The sequence below is a fragment of the Panthera tigris genome, chromosome B4 (genome assembly GCF_018350195.1).
Source record: "Panthera tigris isolate Pti1 chromosome B4, P.tigris_Pti1_mat1.1, whole genome shotgun sequence".
Lineage (NCBI taxonomy): Eukaryota > Metazoa > Chordata > Mammalia > Carnivora > Felidae > Panthera > Panthera tigris.
In genome coordinates, this window is record NC_056666.1 from 124,544,609 (window position 1) to 124,564,305 (window position 19,697).

Here is a 19,697-nt window from a genome sequence, read left to right on the forward strand (position 1 = left end):
AGCTCTTCCTGAAGTCAACTCAAAAGTTGACTGTGACTATAAACCAAGAGACAGGGAGCCTATCGGCGACATTCCGAACTCTTGGAATCCTACTATGTTTTCAGATTTGGTTCTGAGAGCCAAAATTGATAGTATCCTGGAATATCCCTAGCTTATATCCAATTCACTTAAAAGAAAATGGAAAGATCACTTTCTCTGCAGAAAAATTTGCTGGCTGTGGTTGAAGAACTATAGTTGGTAGGTGATGCAATGAAGGTTTCAGAGAAGCCCCAAAAGAGGCTTCCAGAAACAAGATCTTGGCAAGAATTGTGCCTTGGAATGAAGCCAGTTGCCATGAGATAGCACCATGGCCCTAGATGGTGACAAGTCTGAACACACTGAAATCGAGATGACTCTTTGGTTTCTGGGTGTCTATTCACTACATTTTGGCTTTTTCACATCCAAGACTGGCTTCTTCTTGACACCAGCTTGGATCAGGAGTACATGTTTTCCCTCTTAGGTAGTCAGGTTTTGGAGAATACAAACCATTCAATCGCAATAAGATCTCAAGTTTTGGCATCAGATACACCTGAGTTTGTGTCCCAGCTCTGCCACTTGAGAACAATGTAACTTAACACAAGTTACACTGAGCTAAAATTAATACTACCTAATGGGATTTTATAAATTAAATAATTAACTCATGTAAGGTATTTAGCACAATGATGGCGCATAGCATGAACTCAATGGATGCTAGCCACCATTATCATTATCATTATTATTGCTATGATTACAATAGCATAAGGAAGAGAAATTTACACCCACCCTCCCCCCCGAAAATACACTCTGCATGTGACAACTGAAGAAGATTTGATAATATCTCTTGTTTCCAATTATTCTCGCCCTACGTTTCTGGTGACTGGATAGATAATAATATAAATTGCTAACACTTTCTGAGGGCTTACTGCATGTCAGGCACTATTCTAAGTTCTTCACTTCAACAAACCTAGGATGTAGGTACTATTATTGTGATCTTCACTTTACAGGGGGAAAAAGTGAGGCATAGAGCAATTACACACTGCCCGAGATCCTGTTTTGTCATGGTAGAACTAGAGCTGGAACCAAGGCCGTCTGGCTCAAGAATCTGCAAGCTTAACATTCCTGATGGAGGCTGGCCAATATAACTCCGTTTAGATGCACTTCTAGCAACTTCAAAGAACTGTCAGCAGGAATTTGTAACTGACAATTTAATGTGACAGATTCACCCCGATTCAAAGCTGATTGATGCGTTTGATTTACGTTCAGAAAGTGTGCATGGGTTGTCTGAAGTCCTACAGTGAGTGTCTGACAGATCTCCAGGCAGCCCAACTGAGACCAGTTTTCCTTGCAAATTCAAAAGAGAGAAGAAGCACAGATTGCAGGAGGCTCTTCCTGAATGCCCATGGTTCTGCCTCTTAATTGATTCCTGGGCTTAGATGCCAGGTCTGGGGTTGTCCTGCTTGCTCACCTTGGGAACTGAGGATTCTGTCTATAGTCCCAGGACAAAGCCCAGTCATAGGTACACGGGCTGAGGATCTGCTATACTCCCAGGAGACAGGATGGGAAGATATGGGGACTAAAGTTAGATCTCAGGACTCCAGGATGGAGATTCTTAGCCATGAAGGAGTGCAAAGACTCTTATTAGCCCCTGTGGGATATCCATGGCAGGCAAGACATTCATTCAAGCCACAGACCAGTTGAGATGGTGGATTCCACTCTGAGTTGGGAGAATGATGTTAAAGAGCACAAGGAGGGGGCACAGTGGTGGCACCACACAAACCTTCTCTAACCTTGGCTCATGAAGAATGTCTTAAAGTTTCCTTAGGAAAAGAGTGTATTATGGGAAGAAGGGGTAGACAACTCTCTTGGGATCTACTGATAGAGCTGAATGCCTGGGACCAGTCAGGGTGGGGACAGAGGACCTTTTCCATTTGGTGCCAGTTGCCAGTTAAACCTCAGAAGAAGAGTCACAGTCACTGAATGTGTCTGAGGCAATGGCAGCCAACAGTGGCAATAGCAAAAAGTTTTAATTCCTGCCAAGAGAAATATGAGCCATCCCACTCCACCCCAGGCCCTGCCAGGAGTAGAGGAAAGAATTGAAAGGCTCAGGACACCAGTGGTTCACCAGTTGTGACAGACAGCCCTAAGGCCCCTGGAAAAAGTCTATATAAAGAAGAATATTATCTCTTGTAATCCTCTCAACAATACCGAAAGACAGTTACCCCAGCTGATAGATGAAGAAACCAGGACAGAAAGATTGAGTGGGAACCCACTTTCTCCTTGGCTTTCTGCCTGTGCCTACTGGGGGAAACGTCAGGCCTCTTGGAAGGATTGGGAAGGAGTTTCTACCTGTATTTCCACCTTTCATTTCCTTCCCTCAAGATGATGTACCTAATTAAGGAGCCTGAGAAAGGCGTAGAGCACACGTCCTTCATTCACTTTCAGGTTCTTGACTTTTTAGGGTAACCTACTCCCACCCCCACTACCCCCACCCCAACACACACACACACACACACACACACACACATTCTCTCTCTCTCTCTTTCTCTCTCTGCCTCTCCATCTAGTAAGTCAACTACTACCATAGGAGGAAACCTGTGCTTCTTTACCTGCTTTGAACACCTGGCTAAGAGTCACCCGCAATGAATCCAGACGTCTAGACTTCAGAAGCCTGATTTTGCTGGCAGGTCCTATCAAGCTTTATTAGTAATAAAGCTGACAAATTAATGCCTACTACTCCATGCATACCAATTCCATGGGGGGAAGCGGGGACTTGGGGCACTTCAGAAACCCAAAGTCTATCTTGCTAATAATAACTTGCCAGGGGCGCCTGGGTGGCTCAGTTGGTTAACTGTCTGACTCGATTTTGGCTTGGGTCAGGATCTCATTGTTTTTGAGTTCAAGCCCTGCATCAGGCTCTGTGCTGTCTCTCTCTCTCAAAAATAAATAAATAAACTTTAAAAAAAAAAAAAACGTGCCAGACAGCTAGGAATTGTGTAGACACAAGATCTGAATCCAGAGGATGAGCTTTTAATTGTCACTCTACATTGGAGGAAACTGAGGTCCAAGGAGGTGAGGCAGGAGTCACATCACTAAGGGCCTTGTGGAATTAGAGGAAATTTGTATCTTACCACAAGGGCTGTAGGAAGCCACACACAGATTTCAAGCAAGGAGAGGAGACACTGCCATTTGCCATAACTCTGTACCAGACCCCCACATTGGAGAATTTGTGTTAGAATTTTCTCCCCAAAGAAAACGTATTTAAGAAAACAATATTGTTAACTGCCTTTGAAAACTATTCGTGACACGTGAGACTGAGGAACGGAAGGGTTTATTGTCGTCGTTGTTTGTTCTGAAAGGAAAAACATATCTGAGCAAGTGGGTTGTTTTGTCTTTGCTTGACTTCCTCATTCTTGAGCAGTCAGGCAGGTTGGTTGGCAACCCAGGGACATCGTATGAGGTCCTCCTTGGCCTCACGAATGAGCCCCACCGAGCCAGACTTGACTGGCACCTGCTAGTCTTCTGCCCACTAAGCTCAGTTTGATGTCCCTCATTGAATTCTTCATCATCATTAACAACTTCCTGTGCCACTTATATCAGCCTCAGGGTGTACTGGCCACTTGACATGGTCAACCTCAAACAATTTCAAAACAAACCTATGAGGTGGGTGCTATTATAATTTCCATCTTGCAGGCAAAGAGATTTAAGCAATTCGGTCAAGGTTAAACAAGTAGGGTTGGCAGAGCAGAAATGTGGACCCAGATATTTTTGATGCCAGCTTGCAAGCTCTTAACCACAAGGCTACCCTTTGCCACATAGCAGGTGCTCATAGTTGGTGGGGAGACTGCCAGAAGCAATCTTTTGTGCAATGTTGGGGTGGAGCTGGGGAGGGGAACAGCTTTGATGGGAGTAAAGATTAAATGCCCTGGAGCACAGGCATGTGGAAGACCAAATGCTCAGTACTACTGATAGACTCACACAGTGATACTTAAGATAGAAAATGTTCTTAATGAACTTCAAGTCCTGGCTCACTCAGAATAATGCGGAAATCTCGCCTCAGTGATCCAATATACAAAACAAATGAGTGAGCAAACAGAAACATTTGCACCTTTATTTTTAAGCATAGTATGCAGCACCGAAATAGGGGCAAATGGCTTCTGATTCATTCAATTCAGTGTTTGTGGGGTGCATATTATGTACTAGACACTGACATGGAAATGAATCGGCACAGCCATTGCCCTAATCAGGCCTACAGAGTTCTTGGAAGGGTAGAAATTTAGAACTAACTAGAACGCCAAGTCCAAATTCAATATATGCACTATGAACATGGTGTTCATTGGAGCACAGAAGCCTGATCACTTGTTTTTATTCAGAATTTAATGAAGATTTCACAGGGGCAGGGGTATTAGAATTGAGCCTGGAAGGATCAGAAGAGTCAGGATATAGGAAAGATATTCTGGAAAGAGGGATGGTTTGAAAACCAAAAGAATGAGCGGAGAAAAAAATGCAAAGTATATAACAAACTGTGAGAAATCTCATATTTCTGCAGTGAAGAGGACAAATGGAGACTTTGCCGGGAACCTAGGTAGGACTCAGATCACAGAGTGCCTTGCCTGCCCAAATAATGAGCTTGGACTTGACCCTGTGTGTTATACGGTTCCTTTGGAGGCAATGAGAACCACCAATTGGGGAGCATTTTTTGGAACACACACTGATGCCAGAGTGGAGGATGGACTGGCGGGTAGAGGCTAGAGATGAGGGTAAGAGAAGACTGAGGAGCCAACTTAACAGTCCAAATTATTGATGACAAGGGCCTAAACCCTGGCAATGGTAGGAGGAATGGAGAAGAGGGCTCGTACTGAACAGATACGTCTGGGGTTGAATAGACCAAGTTCGCTGACTAATTGGACATGGAGGGAAGAGAGCGGGAAGGGAAGACCCTAAGGTGGCCAGTGTTTGTGAAAGGGTAGAGGGCTAATGATGTCATGAGTCAAGGTAGGAAACCCAGGAGGAGGAGCATAATGGGGACTAGGGAAGATAATGGGTTCAGTTGGGGATATATCGTATTGGAAGTATTACTAGACAGACACAAAATTGGAAAGCAGTTGGATGCAGGGGGCTGAATCTCTGAAGAGAGAAATGTGTGAATCATCAGCATTTTGTGGTAGTTGAAGGTCCCAGAGAACACAGAAATTGCTAGAGGCGCAGAGAGGGCAGAACCCTAGGGAGGATTCCTATTTATAGTACTGTTAGAGAAAGAGGAGCAAGGAGGTTAAGAAGGAAGAGCCAAAGACCAGGTGGGATGACGGAGAGGAAGGTGTTCCGAGTCTTGTGTCAAATGCCTCAGAGAGACTGAGCATCTGAGCATTAATGTGCTATGGAGTCACTTGAGCGCTTGTTAAACAGAAGATTCTTGACTCAGCTGACCTATGTAGGGCCTCAGAGTCTGCATTTGTAACAAGTTGCCAGGTAATGTCCTTGATCCTGTCCACCCTTTGGATGGTGAGGAAGAGAGTGAGGATTGAGACAGAATCATAGAATATAGCACTTAGGAGACCACTGGGGACCTTTGAGGGATTTTAATAAAGCAGCAGAGGTCAAAGCTTTGGTTGACTAGTAACAGGGCACTGGGGGAAATCAAGGCAGGGATGGAGACAAGATCTTCCAGAGGTTCAGCAAGGAAGAGACACGTGGGACAGTGGCTACAGAAAAAGGCAAAGGCAGGAGCTGGGAAATGTGGGCATGTTTATAGGAAGGGGAGAGAGGCAGAAGAAAGGTGGTAGACGATTATTCTAGAGAAGGTGGGAGGCCATGGGCCATGTCCTCTCACCTGCTTCAAACTCCCTTCTTCTGAGACAAGAGGGAAGGAAGGAAGGCTGGACAAAGAAACAGGTAGAGTTTTGAGGAGGCAAGATAGTGAATTTTATCACTAATGTCCTTTATTTCCCAAAGAAGTGAGAACTAAAGTTCAAACTTTGTGAGAACAAAGAAGCTAATTGGTTTTGGAGGGCAGGAGAGAACAGCCGTGGAAAAGATACGATGCGGATAAGAAGATGTAAAATAAGGTAACGATCATAAAAATGAAATAAGTATGAGAAAAATAGACAATTCAAAATGATCCTGTTTATATAATAACCCATTACATATATAATATTCTACTTAGCGTACAAGAATCAATTGTAGAATTTCAGAGTCCAGAGAATTTGAGTTGGAAGCGATTTCATACTCATGAAACAGAACTGCCAAAGCCATAAAGTGAGCATGCATAGGACTTACGACGTGTCTACCTTCATTCTAGAGGAATCTTCAGCTGCTGTTGTCCCCAGCTCTGGGCTTAGACCTCCTGAACCCCACAGACAAGAATTTCCCTACACCTCCTCACTTCATCAAACTTAATTCAGATACCCAGCCACATCAATATCGCCCATTCTGCTCTTTTATAATAGGAAATCTTTCTTTGCAATATTCCCTTTGGAAAAGATCTACAAATAGTAGGGTGCTTCTGAGATGAAATTTTATAAGTGACATCATCTTCTGCTCCATCTGGGTGAAGAGAGCAGGTCACTTTGGAAGGGTTTATTATGAGGTTTGGGGACATGTTACTTAAGGGGCCTCCCTTTGCACATGTAACCCAAGTTTAGGGACATGCTGACATGGCCCTCACCAGGGAATGTTGGCAAGAAAGAATCACCAAGAACCCACAAAATCTCAAAGTTATCCGGAACCTGACCACTTCTCACCATTTCCCATGTCCCCCATGACCACCCTGGTCTGACACCAGCCTCTGTCTTTCTGATTACTGAAAGTGCCTTCGAGTTGGCCTCCCTGCTAACCCCTGAACACCAACACTATTTCCAAGAGGTCAGCAGATTGATGCTTTCCCAGCTTTAAAACTCAACTCCGCCCTGGTCACTCCCCAGTCCACATCACTCGGAGAAAAGACTGGAGTCCTTACAACAGCCTACGAGGCTCTTTAGGAGCTACATGCCACCAGATGTTTGATGTCATCTCCTACTACTCCGTCCCTGTTCATCTTGTTGGGGCTGCATTGTTCCCTTGCTATTCCTCAGACAGGCCAAGCACACTCCAGACTCAGGGCCTTGTCACTCTCTGTTCCCTCTGCCTGGAATGTTCCTCCCTCCAGTGTGAAAAGGGCTCATCTCCTCACCTTCAGTTTTTGCTCCAATGTCATCCTCCTCTTGACCCCTTTACTCACAACTTGCTGCACCTGCAACCCCATCTTGCCCTTCCTTTCCATCTCCCATGTCTGCTTTTATTTCCCCCCCCCAAATTTTCACATTCTCATGAACGCTGTAACTTACTTATGTGGCCTATTGGCTCTTCCCACCCCCCACCCCACCCCCCATGGAATGTAAGCTCTCGGAAGTCAGAATTACTGTCTGTTTTGTTCACTTTTGTATTCTTAGTGGACAGGGGCCGGTAATCAGCAGATACTTGGTAAGTATTACTTCAATGAAAATACAGGTGACCTAAGTCCCATGTTGAGGTCTAAAGCGTGAAATCTAAGCCCAAATGCACACAGGGGCTTGGCAGGCAGTGACCAAGAGCATTGTGAAAGATGGAAAGCGGGGTGCACTGGAGAGTCCCCATCAGCTCCGGCGGGTCATTGCTAGAGAACAATGCAGGCAAAAGAGAGCCAAATCTTCATATCTCTTTTTAAAAGAAACCGGACATACTATTTTTATACAAAATACCATGACTTTGTTATTAATGACTAGGTGCCTGGCCTAAAAGCTCAAGGAAAATGTCCTGGCCCCATAGAACATGTGGCTGAGGCCAGGTGGCCCTCCACACCTGGTTATCATGCCCAAGTGAGAGCCCTCAGAGTGACATGTGAGCCCATACAAGGGCCAAGGAGAAAAGAGGCAACAAGAGAGGTGTGCTTTGGCAAAGGTGGGTGTCAGGGGGGTTTAAATTCAGGAGTGTCCCAGGAAAGTTGCTTTCCTGAGTTAGAACAGTCTGTATGATTAATATGTCCATTCTCCCCAAGTTGATTCAACACAACACTGACTTCAATCCTCGCAGGATTTTTTCATATATCAACAAGATGTTTCTAAAAAAAAGTCTGTACAGAAAAGCAAAGGAGCCATACAAGCCAAAATAATTTTGACAAAGAAGAAGAAAGTAGGAGATCCCACACTACCTGATATCAAGACCTACTATAAAACTATAATACTCAGGACATGTGATATTGGTGAAAAATTAAACACATAAGTCAACGGGCTAGAGTGAAGAATCCAGAGATAGACCAAGAAAAACATGGTCACTTGATTTTTGGCAAAATTGCAAAAGCAGTTCAATTAAAAAACAAAAAGAATAGTCCTTTGAATAAATGAGCATGGAAAAATTAGATGTTTAAGCAAAAGAAAATGGACCTCAATCTATACCTCATATTTTATTTTTACAAATTCACTTAAAATGGATTATAGACTTAAACACAAACTATAAAACTATAAAACTTTTAGAAGAAAATCTTTGTGACCTTGAGTTAGCCAGAGTTCTTAGAAATGACACCACAAACATCATTTATAAAAGGAAAAATTGATAAAATGGACTTGATCAAAATAAAAATGTTTACTTCTGGAATACATTGTTTAAAGAGTGAGAAGAAATCCAAAGACTAGGAGAAAACAATGGGCTTGGATCCAGAACATATAAAGAACTCTCAAAACTCAACAATAAGAAAACAAACAGCTCAATAAAAAAAAAAAAAAAAATGGGCAAAAGATTTAAGCAGACCCTTTATCAAAGAAGATATACATGTGTAGATAAGAAATGCGTACATGAAAGGATGCTCAGCATCATTAGTCACTAGAGAAAAGGGAATTAGAACTGCGATGAGATACAAGTACATCTCTATTAAAATGGCCATTTATTTTAACAGCCAATAGCAAGTACTGGCAAGGAGCAGAGCAACTATAACTCTCAAGTATAACCTACTAGACAACCTACTTATTCCTAACATGGGTAGGAATGCACAATGATACAACCACTTTGGGAGATGGTTTGGCATGCACTTACCCTATGACACAATTCGACCCTCAGGCATTTACCCAAGAAAAGTGAAATATATCTAATAAAATATATCGACACACACACGCACAAAGCCTGTGTGTGAACGTTTACCGTAATTTTATTTATAACTGCCAGAAGCTGGAAGGACCCCAGATGTCTCTCAACTGGAGAATGGATAAACAAATCTGTGCATTGGATCACAACTAAGCGATTGAAAGGAAGGAACTAGGGACACATACACAACACGGATGACCCTCAAATGCATGAAGCTGAGTGAAGAAGGAAGCTAGACTCAGAGGGCAGTTGGTTCCATTTATGTGACTTTGCATAAAAGGTACGACTACAGGCATGGACCACAGAGCAGGGGTGGCCAGAGGCAGGGGTGGGGCATGGGCTGGTGGGGGGGGTTGACCACAAAGGGGGTGCAGAGGAGAATGTGGGGAGGTGCTGGAGCTCTTCTTTGCCTGCAGGTAGTGGTGGTTACATGACTCTATGTATTTGCCATAACTTATAGAACCATATACTCCCCCAAGTTTTATTATATGCAGTAATAGTATCTACTGTATACTCCATAATAATATACCTATTCCGTATCCTTGTTGTTTTTTTTTAATGTTTTTATTAATTTATTTTTGAGACAGAGAGAGACAGAGCATGAGCAGGGGAGGGACAGAAAGAGAGGGAGACCCAGAATCTGAAGCAGGTTCCAGGCTCTGAGCTGACAGCACAGAGCCCGACGCAGGGCTCGAACTCAGGGAGTGTGAGATCATGACCTGAGCTGAAGTCGGACACTCAACCGACTGAGCCACCCAGGCGCCCCCTGTATCCTTGTTTTATAATAGCACCTACTTCATACCTACTCCATACTCAGAAGAGGAAATCTAATGAAATAACACACATACCAGACCCACATTCTTTGGGTCTTCATTTTGGTTTCTTGGTTTTAGGCGAAGACAAATGCTTAGCATAGGCCTGGTGCATAGCAAGCGCTAGGAAAAGCTTTACTAACGCTATCAAGAAGCAGTATCGTGCTGTGGTTAAGAGTGTGACCACATTTGAACCGAGAGCACTGGTGTCTCAATCCCATTTTGTCACTAATTACCTGTTTGACCTTGGTAAATTACTTCATTCCTGTGCACCTGGATCTCTTCATTGGTAAAATGGGGATATTAATGGTACCCACTTTCAAGGCATGGTAGGTGGAATAATGGCCACCAAAGAGGACCACAAGCACATCCCCACACCTGTGAAGTTGTTACCTTACATGGCAAAGGGGGATTCAGTTTTCAGATGGAATTACATTTGTTCATCAGTTGACCTTAAGATAAGGACATGATGCTGACGTAACCAGTGGGCCCCATGTAAATCACAAGGGCTCTCAAACGCGGAGAAGGGAGACAGAGAAGGAAAGTCAGAGGGAGATGTGACTATAGAAGAATGGCCAGAGTGCGACATCAAGCTGGCTTTGAGCATGCAGGAGGGTCCATGAGCTAAGAAATGTGGGTGGCCCCGGGAAGCTGGAGACGGCAAAGGAATGGATTCTCCTCTAGAGCCTCTAGAAAGGAATGCAGCCTTGCCCACACCTAATTTTAATGAGACCTTTTTGGACTTCTGACCTACAGAACATTTGTGTTATTTTAAGGTACAGTTGTGATTAGCTACAGCAGCCAAAGAAAACAAAGGTTAATAAATATAAAGTACTTCAAATAGCGCTGGGCATTAGACAGGAGTTCAATAACCCATCCTCACTTGATCGCAATGACATTGCTGATTATCACTCCTTCTATTGTCAGTTCCAACATTTCTGTTTATGCTGCACCAAGACACATGGCTCAAAACTACATCTCTTTGACACCATGTTGGACCTTGGAGATACAAAATGAAAAATAAATACTCTCTGGCCCTGACTCTCAGGTCAGGAGTTCACCGTCTACAAAGAAACCCCCTGCAAATAAGTCACCTTTGGCTACAAAGTGGCAAGTGTAACAAAGAAAGAAATCTAAGCGCTTTGCTCTCTGGCATTCCCGCTTCCTCTCTCCCCAGCAGCGCTGTTAGAGGAGGTGCGCTGGCTGAGTGGAGATTAATCCTGCCTGGCTTTCCCAAAATGTGAAGCAAAAGAAACTCTCTATGGTCTTCTGATATGATGAATATTTGTGCTTCTCCTGGGGATTTGGCGCTGTGTGGGAGAGCTGGGGCAAGCAGAACTCATAGCTGAAATGGAAACTTCAAGGCAAGCTTGAAATTTGTTGCAACAAATGCTTTTAGGAAGGTCAGGAAGGTTAAGAATGGGCCAGGAGACCATCATGGGACACTTTGTTTCAATTATTTATTTTAAAGCTCCATTGTACCATCTCCTCTCCCAAATGAGGCATAATAAAGAAAGATAGGACATGCTCTGTGCCGACAGTGGTTCGGGCAGTAAATGTCCAGAAGGGAACTAGATCAAGTCTGGCTGGAGGGGCCACTCCATGCTTCATGGTATGTTGAGTTACCTTCGTAAGGCAGGACTGTCTAAGTGCGCACGTGCATCTCCACACCTAGGCACACTCACTCATACACACACATACACGCCACCACCACCCTTGGTCCCTCCCACATCTCTGACGTTTACAGCCTCGTGGGGAGAAAAGAAGGGACGAGAAGTGAAGGATGTCTTACAGCTATTTGCGGTCATTCATTCATTCAACCAACATTCATTCATTAAGCACCAGCTTTGTCATGCCAGGGACGATCGAGGTACTAGAGACAGACATGGAAACAAGACAGTGTCTGCCTGTGAGGGGCTCTCCATGTAGCAGGAAGGGCGAAGAAGAAAGCTGGTGATCGCAACGCCAAGCCGCCAAGGCGAAAACAGCAGTTACTACAGGAGCTCAGGATGAAGACACATAACAACCTGAAGAGGTCAGAGAAATGTCCCAAGGAAGTGCCCTTGGAGGACCAGAGCTGTTGGATAACCAGTCGTAGACCCAGCCACAAGGAAAGGAGCATGCGCTTTAAAGAAAGCCGAGGTAGAACTAGGGGCTCACCCCCCTCCCATCTCCAACATCCACCCAGAGCTCCGTCCAGGAGTTCACATCCTCCCATAATAACATGGCAGATCACATCACACACAACTGGCCCAGCTCATAGACGTAATGCCACGTGCAGCCTGTGGCCTGGCGAACACGCGGGCGGATAGAGCCCAACGCGCTGTGCCTACCATTTGCAGATGCATGAGGCTGGGAGACCCGGGGCCAGAGGACCATCTCAGGATGAACCCTCACTCTGCCACCTGATAGCGGGAGGGGCTCGCGTGGGTTGCTTCGCTTCCCAAGTCTCAGTTTCCTCGTGTCTAAAATGGGAAAGAGAGGACTATTGTGAAGACAAAGCAAGATGTACACAGACACAGATACGGCAGGAATTCCGTAGTAATACTCAGCAAACGTTAATGGAGAATATCCACGAGCCGCTCCGGTAAGATCCAGAGATGCAGCCGTGGACAGACAGACTAGGTTTCTCTTCTCATTCCTGCCCCATGACTGTCTTCCTTTGATGGAAGAGCTAAGGACTCCAGGCTCCATCTGCTTTCTAGAACTGCAGCAAGAAGCTGAGTGACCACTGGGTGCCAGCTACTTACTGCCTTTGTCACCCTGTGGTGAGTTCTGTGTGAAAGTCTGCCTCTAGTGCAAAGAGCATTGGGCAGGTGGCTCTGGTCTCAGCTCAGCCCCTGACCTGCCACCAAGGGTCGCCCAGCCTCTGGGCTGTGGTGTCCTCCTCTGTCAAGGAGGAAGTCAGACACAATGGTCTCTACAGCCCTTTCTTGTTCTTGGAGTACTGACAGAGAAGGCTCCGTGTGCCCATATCGGAAGAGGCAGAGACTGACCAGCCATGACCTCAGCCCTCAAGGGGCTCACAGTCTGATGGGGAAAGCTGGGAACACACAGCACAAGACAATATGTGCTCTGTGCAGAGTATAGGGGAGCCTTGGGAGCTAGGTGTCACCTTTGGGTTCAGAGAAGATCACCACATGATGGGTGGTCTGGGAGAGCTTCCCGTAAGAAGTGGACTTGAGATTCTATTTTGATCCTAGGTTTAGGGTCTAGGGTCAGGGCAGTGGGGCATTCGGCAAATTCCCAGCCACCAAACCATTTTCATTCATGTGACAAATGTGTGTTGAACACGTGCTTATGCTCCCCTTCTGGGAAAAGTGGAAAATTCTGTGGTCCCTCGGTCTTCTGGACAAATACAAATACTGAAATCCCAATTTCAGTCCTACTGTGTTCCCATTTGGGCCTCCATAACCTGGCCTCTCTTTCTGTATAAAAACTTTCCAGTGTGTTTGCCACTGGTTTACTTCGAAGGGGATCTGGCGTGCCATTCTGTCTGCTTCTTTGTGGGTCTCTCCCCCAGCACGAGCGTCTCTTTGCAAGCAGCGACATTTCTCACTCATGTTTTTATCCCCAGCATCTAGCAACATGCTCTGGAGTCAACACACTTGTGCTGCAGAGAGAGTTCCAGAAAATGCACCCAAATGCTCACATTCGCCCTCATCCCATGACCTCTTTTTCATTAAGAAAGGGGAAGAAAAAAAAGGGAAAAAAAGAAAAAAAAGTTACAGAGAGGGAGGAAGGCAAACCATAAGAGACTCTTAAATACTGAGACCAAACTGAGGGTTGATGGGGGGTGGGGAAGAGGGGAAAGTGGGTGATGGGCATAGAGGAGGGCACCTGTTGGGATGAGCACTGGGTGTTGTATGGAAACCAATTTGACAATAAATTATATTTAATATAAAAAAAAGAAAGATCTAACTTGGGTCGTCTATCATCTTCCCCTTCTTTTCTAAAAGACATTTTTGGCTCTTTAGTTGAGCTCCTGGAGGCTACTATACCGGCCAGGAAAATCAAAGTAAAAATTTAAGAAACTGGCTCAAATAGATGCTTACATTGGAGAAATAGCTATCAGGAAGACTGGCAAAGGGGAGGCCCCAGAAGATGGGAAGAAGGGGGACAGAGCCAAGACCCGCATGGTCTGGATTTCAGGAGGTTTTGGTGGAGAGCTGGGAACGAGTATTGAAGAAAATGGGGGCTTGGGGGCCACTGCAAAGTTCGGGAGATATTGGAAGTGATGGAAATAGTAAAAGAGGGTTTTAAAAAATATTGCCAAGATTTATGAATTGGATCTTCTGTAATATTCTTCAGGAGATGCCAGTAGAGGCTGAAATAGCTTTTTAAAAATGTTGGTTGTTATACAGGGTTTCATTGATGGTGATACTATGCAAAATCTTGGCCATGGGACCCACTGCCTGTCTCTGGGTAGCATGTATTTAGAGATTTGGTTCATGAATGAGCCATGCTAGGTTGTCTGATGCACAGAAGGATTAGGTTAAGCAGACCACTGAAGCTTATTCTATACTGTTAGGCGGTGTTTAAGAACTTGAGCTCTGGAGCCAATTTTCCTGGGATCCAGTGCTTACAAGCTGGGTAACTCAGACAAGTTGCTTAACTTTCCCGAGCCTCTGTGTCATCATTTATTTAGGGGCTAATACCAGTATCTACAGGACAGGGTTAGAATGCAGATTATAGGAGTTAATCCATGCAAAACTCTTTGGACAAGTCCTGAAATACAGTAAGCACTTAATAAATGTTAAGTTGTATTGTTTGTGTATGGTTGTCATTATGATTCCACTACAGTCTACATAAACACAAGGCCCTGTAAGTGTCTTGAGTTTCTTGCTCACCAGTCAAGCCACAGATTTGTCCCCTGTACCAATGTAGACCACCCTTCTGGGCCTAGGTCAGAACTCATTTACTTGTAAGTACCTTAGCAGGATTTTCTAAACCGTCATTGGGTATGGATGGTCCTATCTGTCTGGTATTGTTCATCTTGCTTCTCCGATGCAGCTGCAAGTTCCTTGAAGAATACAGGAACCATACTTTTTGGGTTTCCTCTCCCTGGCCTCAAGCAGCCCAGAGGAGCACATACTGAGCTTGGAATGTTCTTTGGTTGAGTGGAATGGGCAGGGGTTGGTGAATCATTTGGTGGACATTTAGCTTTTGCGTTAACATACTCTTCATTGACCTCCCGCTCACCCTCATCTATCCTATTGTCAAACCCAAGAAATGACTAGACTGTATCATCCAGAAAGTTCTAAAATGCATCAGAGACTCTTACGTACCAAGAAAAAACAGGGTTGCTGGAGGGGAGTTGGGTAGGGGAATGGGTTAGATGGGTGACGGGAATTTAAGGAGGGCACTTGTTGGGATGAGCGCTGGGTATCATACGTAAGTGATGAATCACTTGGTTCTGCTCCTGAAACCAGTACTACACTGTATGTTAACCGACTTGAATTTAAAGATATAAATTTGAAAAATGAAATAAAATGCAGTGACAAGTGTTATGTGCTTACGACTACAGCTGTGTTTCATCTCAAACGTCCTAGGCTTAGTAGATAGTACGCAGACTTTCCTGCGTCTCTCAGAGCACCACGGCCAGCATGGTGTCTGAGAACGAGCACAGGGTTGGGAGGTAGGAAGCATGTGCTCGAGTCCTCTTCTATCATCTTTTGGTTGCAATGATGGCACTTACCACCTCCTTCTCAGCTCGAAAATGGGAATAATAAAATACCTGCCCCATGGACGCGTAGGTCAGATGAGAAGATATGACGTAGGGGAAAGTTCTTTGAAACGGTAAATACACCAATGTAGTGATTGTTCCCATTATCAAATCTAAGAATCCACCAGAGAGAGGGTGTCTCACAGAAGAGGCACAGGCGGTTGACCTCCTAGTGTGTGTTCAGCCTAATTAACATTCACCCAGAGAGATTCTGAGACTGAGGAATGAAAAGAATGGGGGATGTGGGCATGTGGGTGGGGGAAGGACAGTTGGGGATGAAAAAAGAAAAATCTAATCTTCTGATAATACCGAGGGCCCCAGCTTAAGAACACACAAGTAAACAGTGAAGCGTGGTGACCCCAGGACCAGCTGGGGGACCTCCTGAACAAAAGCTGTTAACAATACTGCTTTCTTCTGAGCAGCTCACCAGGGCCTGCTCAGGCCTGGGGCTGCTGGAAGAAGGAGCGGGGTTCCTGCCTGGAGCCCCAGCCTCACGGTCAAATGTCAGCCCATCAATACCAAGTGAGCAGAAAGGAGCCTGATGCTCAAGGCCTTTGTTTCTTTGTTTTTAATTAATTAGTCTTTTGTTCGTCAGTCTGGGTCATAAAGAAATCTCTTTTGCAATCCTTTCAAAATCCAACTCCCCCACATGTACCCACATTAGTGAAAACAGAATAAAATCTGTGGTTTTGGCTCATTGCCTTGGCCATGTGGTCAAATAGGACTTTGAAGGGCTCCTTTTTTTTTTTTTTTTAAACAAGTGTTTATTGAGTGACTGCTATTCATTCAACAAACATGAAGCGAGTGCCCTACTACACTCCTGGCCCTGTGCTTGGTGTTAGGGGCACAAAGATGAATAAAACCCAAACTTGGAACTCAATAAGCTCTGTAGGGGAGGTCAGAGACTGACCCCAGTTAGCACAGTGCCTGGTAGAAAATGCTAGCTGCCATGAGACACAGCTGGATGGGATGCCCAGTGAGCTCCCAGGAGGAAGAGAACACTGCTCTTGGGCAGGAGTAGGGAAGGCCCTATTTCATGACGGCATGTGAGTGCCGAAGTACTCAGGCATGCATTCCCCCACGTGTTTACCACGTTAAAATAATAGCAAACTGGTGCAGAACATCCACTGGGTGTGCCAGGCTCTGTTCTCAGCACTTTCCCGCTAGAACTCACACAGTGATCTTTAACATGGGCCCTCTGGTTATCTCCACTTTGCAGATCTGAAGCCAGGCAGCCAGGCTCCAGAGCCCAGGCTCTTGACCTCAAAGCTCTGCAGACTCTGTGTTCCAGACCTACCATTTCTGGGAACCACCCGCCTCTTCCCCCAGCTCACCCTCCGACCCCCACCGCGGGCTGTCAAAAGCAGGGGACATATCTTACTGATCTTCATGTCCTCGGAGTCCAGCACTATTCCTGACACGAGGTGAGCCTTCGAAAGAGCTGCCTGGAACTGGTGGACTGAACCCTCTGCCGCCAGATACTGAGGTCCCAGCAGGCCCCCGCGGTAGGGACTGGCGGGTCAGAAAAGCAGGGAGGCCAGAGCTGGGCTTGGGCTGGGGTGGGGTGGGGAAGAAGGGAAGACACAACAACGCGTTTCATAAGGCCTTGCTTGTGGCTTTTTCCCAGCGCAGGAATGAGAGCAGAGCTAGAATTTGGGAAGTGGAGGCCCCAATCCTGCATGACCCCATGCACATGCCGCTCCTCCTCTGGGCACAGACCTGCCCTCGGGTGCACTTTTGTGGCTGTGAGGGCAGGGTTTGGGCTTTAGATAATAATTGCATAGATTTGCTTAGTAAACACAGGGCAACCGTAGGATAATGACATGTTCTTACAGAGATGGGGCTTGGTAACTACTTTCAGTGGCCCCAAAGTATTATTTAACACATATTCTGGTTTATAAGACAGAAATAATGATGAATTTGCTTGGTAATTACACAGCACTTACCCACTCCATATCCTGCCAATAGCTGATACTTAGCCCGTCATTAAGGGGCTAGCAGTCGCTTTGGTAAATAGTAACTTCTTCTTCTTATTGGTCTCTAGGCCCATAAAGCATTATTAAAACACCATTAGTGACATTTCTCCAAAGACTACATACACAAGTCTGTGTGAGAAGCCAACTTTCCTTGAGCTAAATGCTTTATTTTTATCTTTCTGACAGGAGCAATAGAAAAGAATTAATTCTAACCTGAGGCTGTGCTCGCTGTAGACATCCCCTCAATGAAACGGAGTTGAAGAGGCAAATGTGCCCTGGCTGAGGGAATGGGAGCCGAGTCACCACCGTCTTCAGTATGAAGGTTGCTCTTTAACTCACCCAAATCGTTGCTCCAGTTGAGAAGGAGCGCCAGGTCTGGCGCCACAACCCCGGTGGGGGGCTGGGTCAGCAAACTGAGAGCCAGGGCAAACCACAGCCTTTCGATGGGTCCCGTTGGTTGCATCCTCAAGGCTTCTCCTTGGATGGGGCCTGAGAGGCTCATGGGGATGTGGGGCTTGGGGGGGGGGGTGCTGGGACTCTGGGAGAGGGGGCACCTTGGTTCTCAGGCCATTTGGGGTACACGTGGAGAAGGAACATACACACACTGGATACCAAACAAGGGAGATGCAAGTCCAGGACCAGCCTCCTTGTCCTTGGAAAGGGCTCTTGGGAAGGCTGCCTGACATATTTTGTCCGGAAGGCAGTAATTTGGGGGGCTATGGCGCAGCTGTAACTGCCCTTGGCTTAGCCACTTGCATCAGAAGAAATCAACCCTCTGTAATCAATAGGGGGCTTAAACAGGGTGGTCAACCATGATGGCTGGTGGGCAGAATAGGGAGTGGGCCCTCTGGAGCAAACAGAGCCCTCATTACCATTCCATTCCAACCCATCTCGTTTCTGGAGGGTACGATTCAACACCAAATATGAACTCAATTCCAGATCCCAACTGCCAAGGCAAGTGGCCAGTTGCAATGGTCTGTTTCTGCTGTAATGAACTCCAGGACTCTGACTTTGGCTTTGGGAGTGACTTCAGTTACCATGGAAGCCAGTGGGGAGTAGTTGGGAAAAACTTAGGGTTAAAGCCAGAAGACCTGGGTTCAGATCCCAGCCCTGCTCCTTACTGGCCCGAGAAATCTTTGGCAGTCACCTCTCTGAGCTTCAGTTTCTTTGTGTGTGAAGCAATCTGCAAAGGCTATAAACTCCATTAGGCCAGAAACCATTTTATTCACCATTGACTTCCCTGGGCCCAGCCCAATGCCTAACACTTTCTAAATATATAATCAACATATTTCACCAAATAAGATTGGGGAAATGCATCACACAAAGAGAAGGAAATAAAAACAATTATTTAAATAGTCCAGAAGATTCTATTTGATAATCCACTGAATGCACACGTGTCCCAGGATGATCTTAAAAACAAAGATGTGAAACTATTCTTCTCTCCCTTTCTGGTTGTGAAAAACTTGCTGCATTAGATGCATAAATGGCTGTATTTTGATATTGCACTTTGGGAAATGTTCTCTCCCTAAATAATAGGCAATATGTTCGTTTATCCATTCCACATAATTCACAAGTATTCCTGTATTTGGTCACAATCACAAAACCTTTTAAACTGTACTTTATGGATGATTTATAGGAGTTTCCAGGGAAATTTTGATTACACCCAGTTTTTGCCTTAGACTTAACCTTGAAGCTTACCCCATAGCATTTGGATTATCTCACAGGGTCATTGTAAGTGAGCCAGCAATGTAAGTATTGTGAACCAGAAGCATTAGACAAAAATAGCTGTTATCCTGCTCTGTGCTCTCTTGGTATGGCTACTTAGCTCGGCAAAAGTCAAGAGACTTGATTACAACCCACACCTTTTGATTTCCAGGCTTGAGCACTGGCACCTACATCACAATTTCACAATAAAACCCGTCGGGTAATTGTTAGGTGCTCACCAAAGTACTAGATACATAGGGTGGTATAAGAAAAATAGAAGGCATACGGCACTGACCAGCAAAAGCTCAATGATTCACACAGACTCAACAAGTGTTTGGCTGGCCCCAAATCACAGCAAATCTTGGCATCCCATCT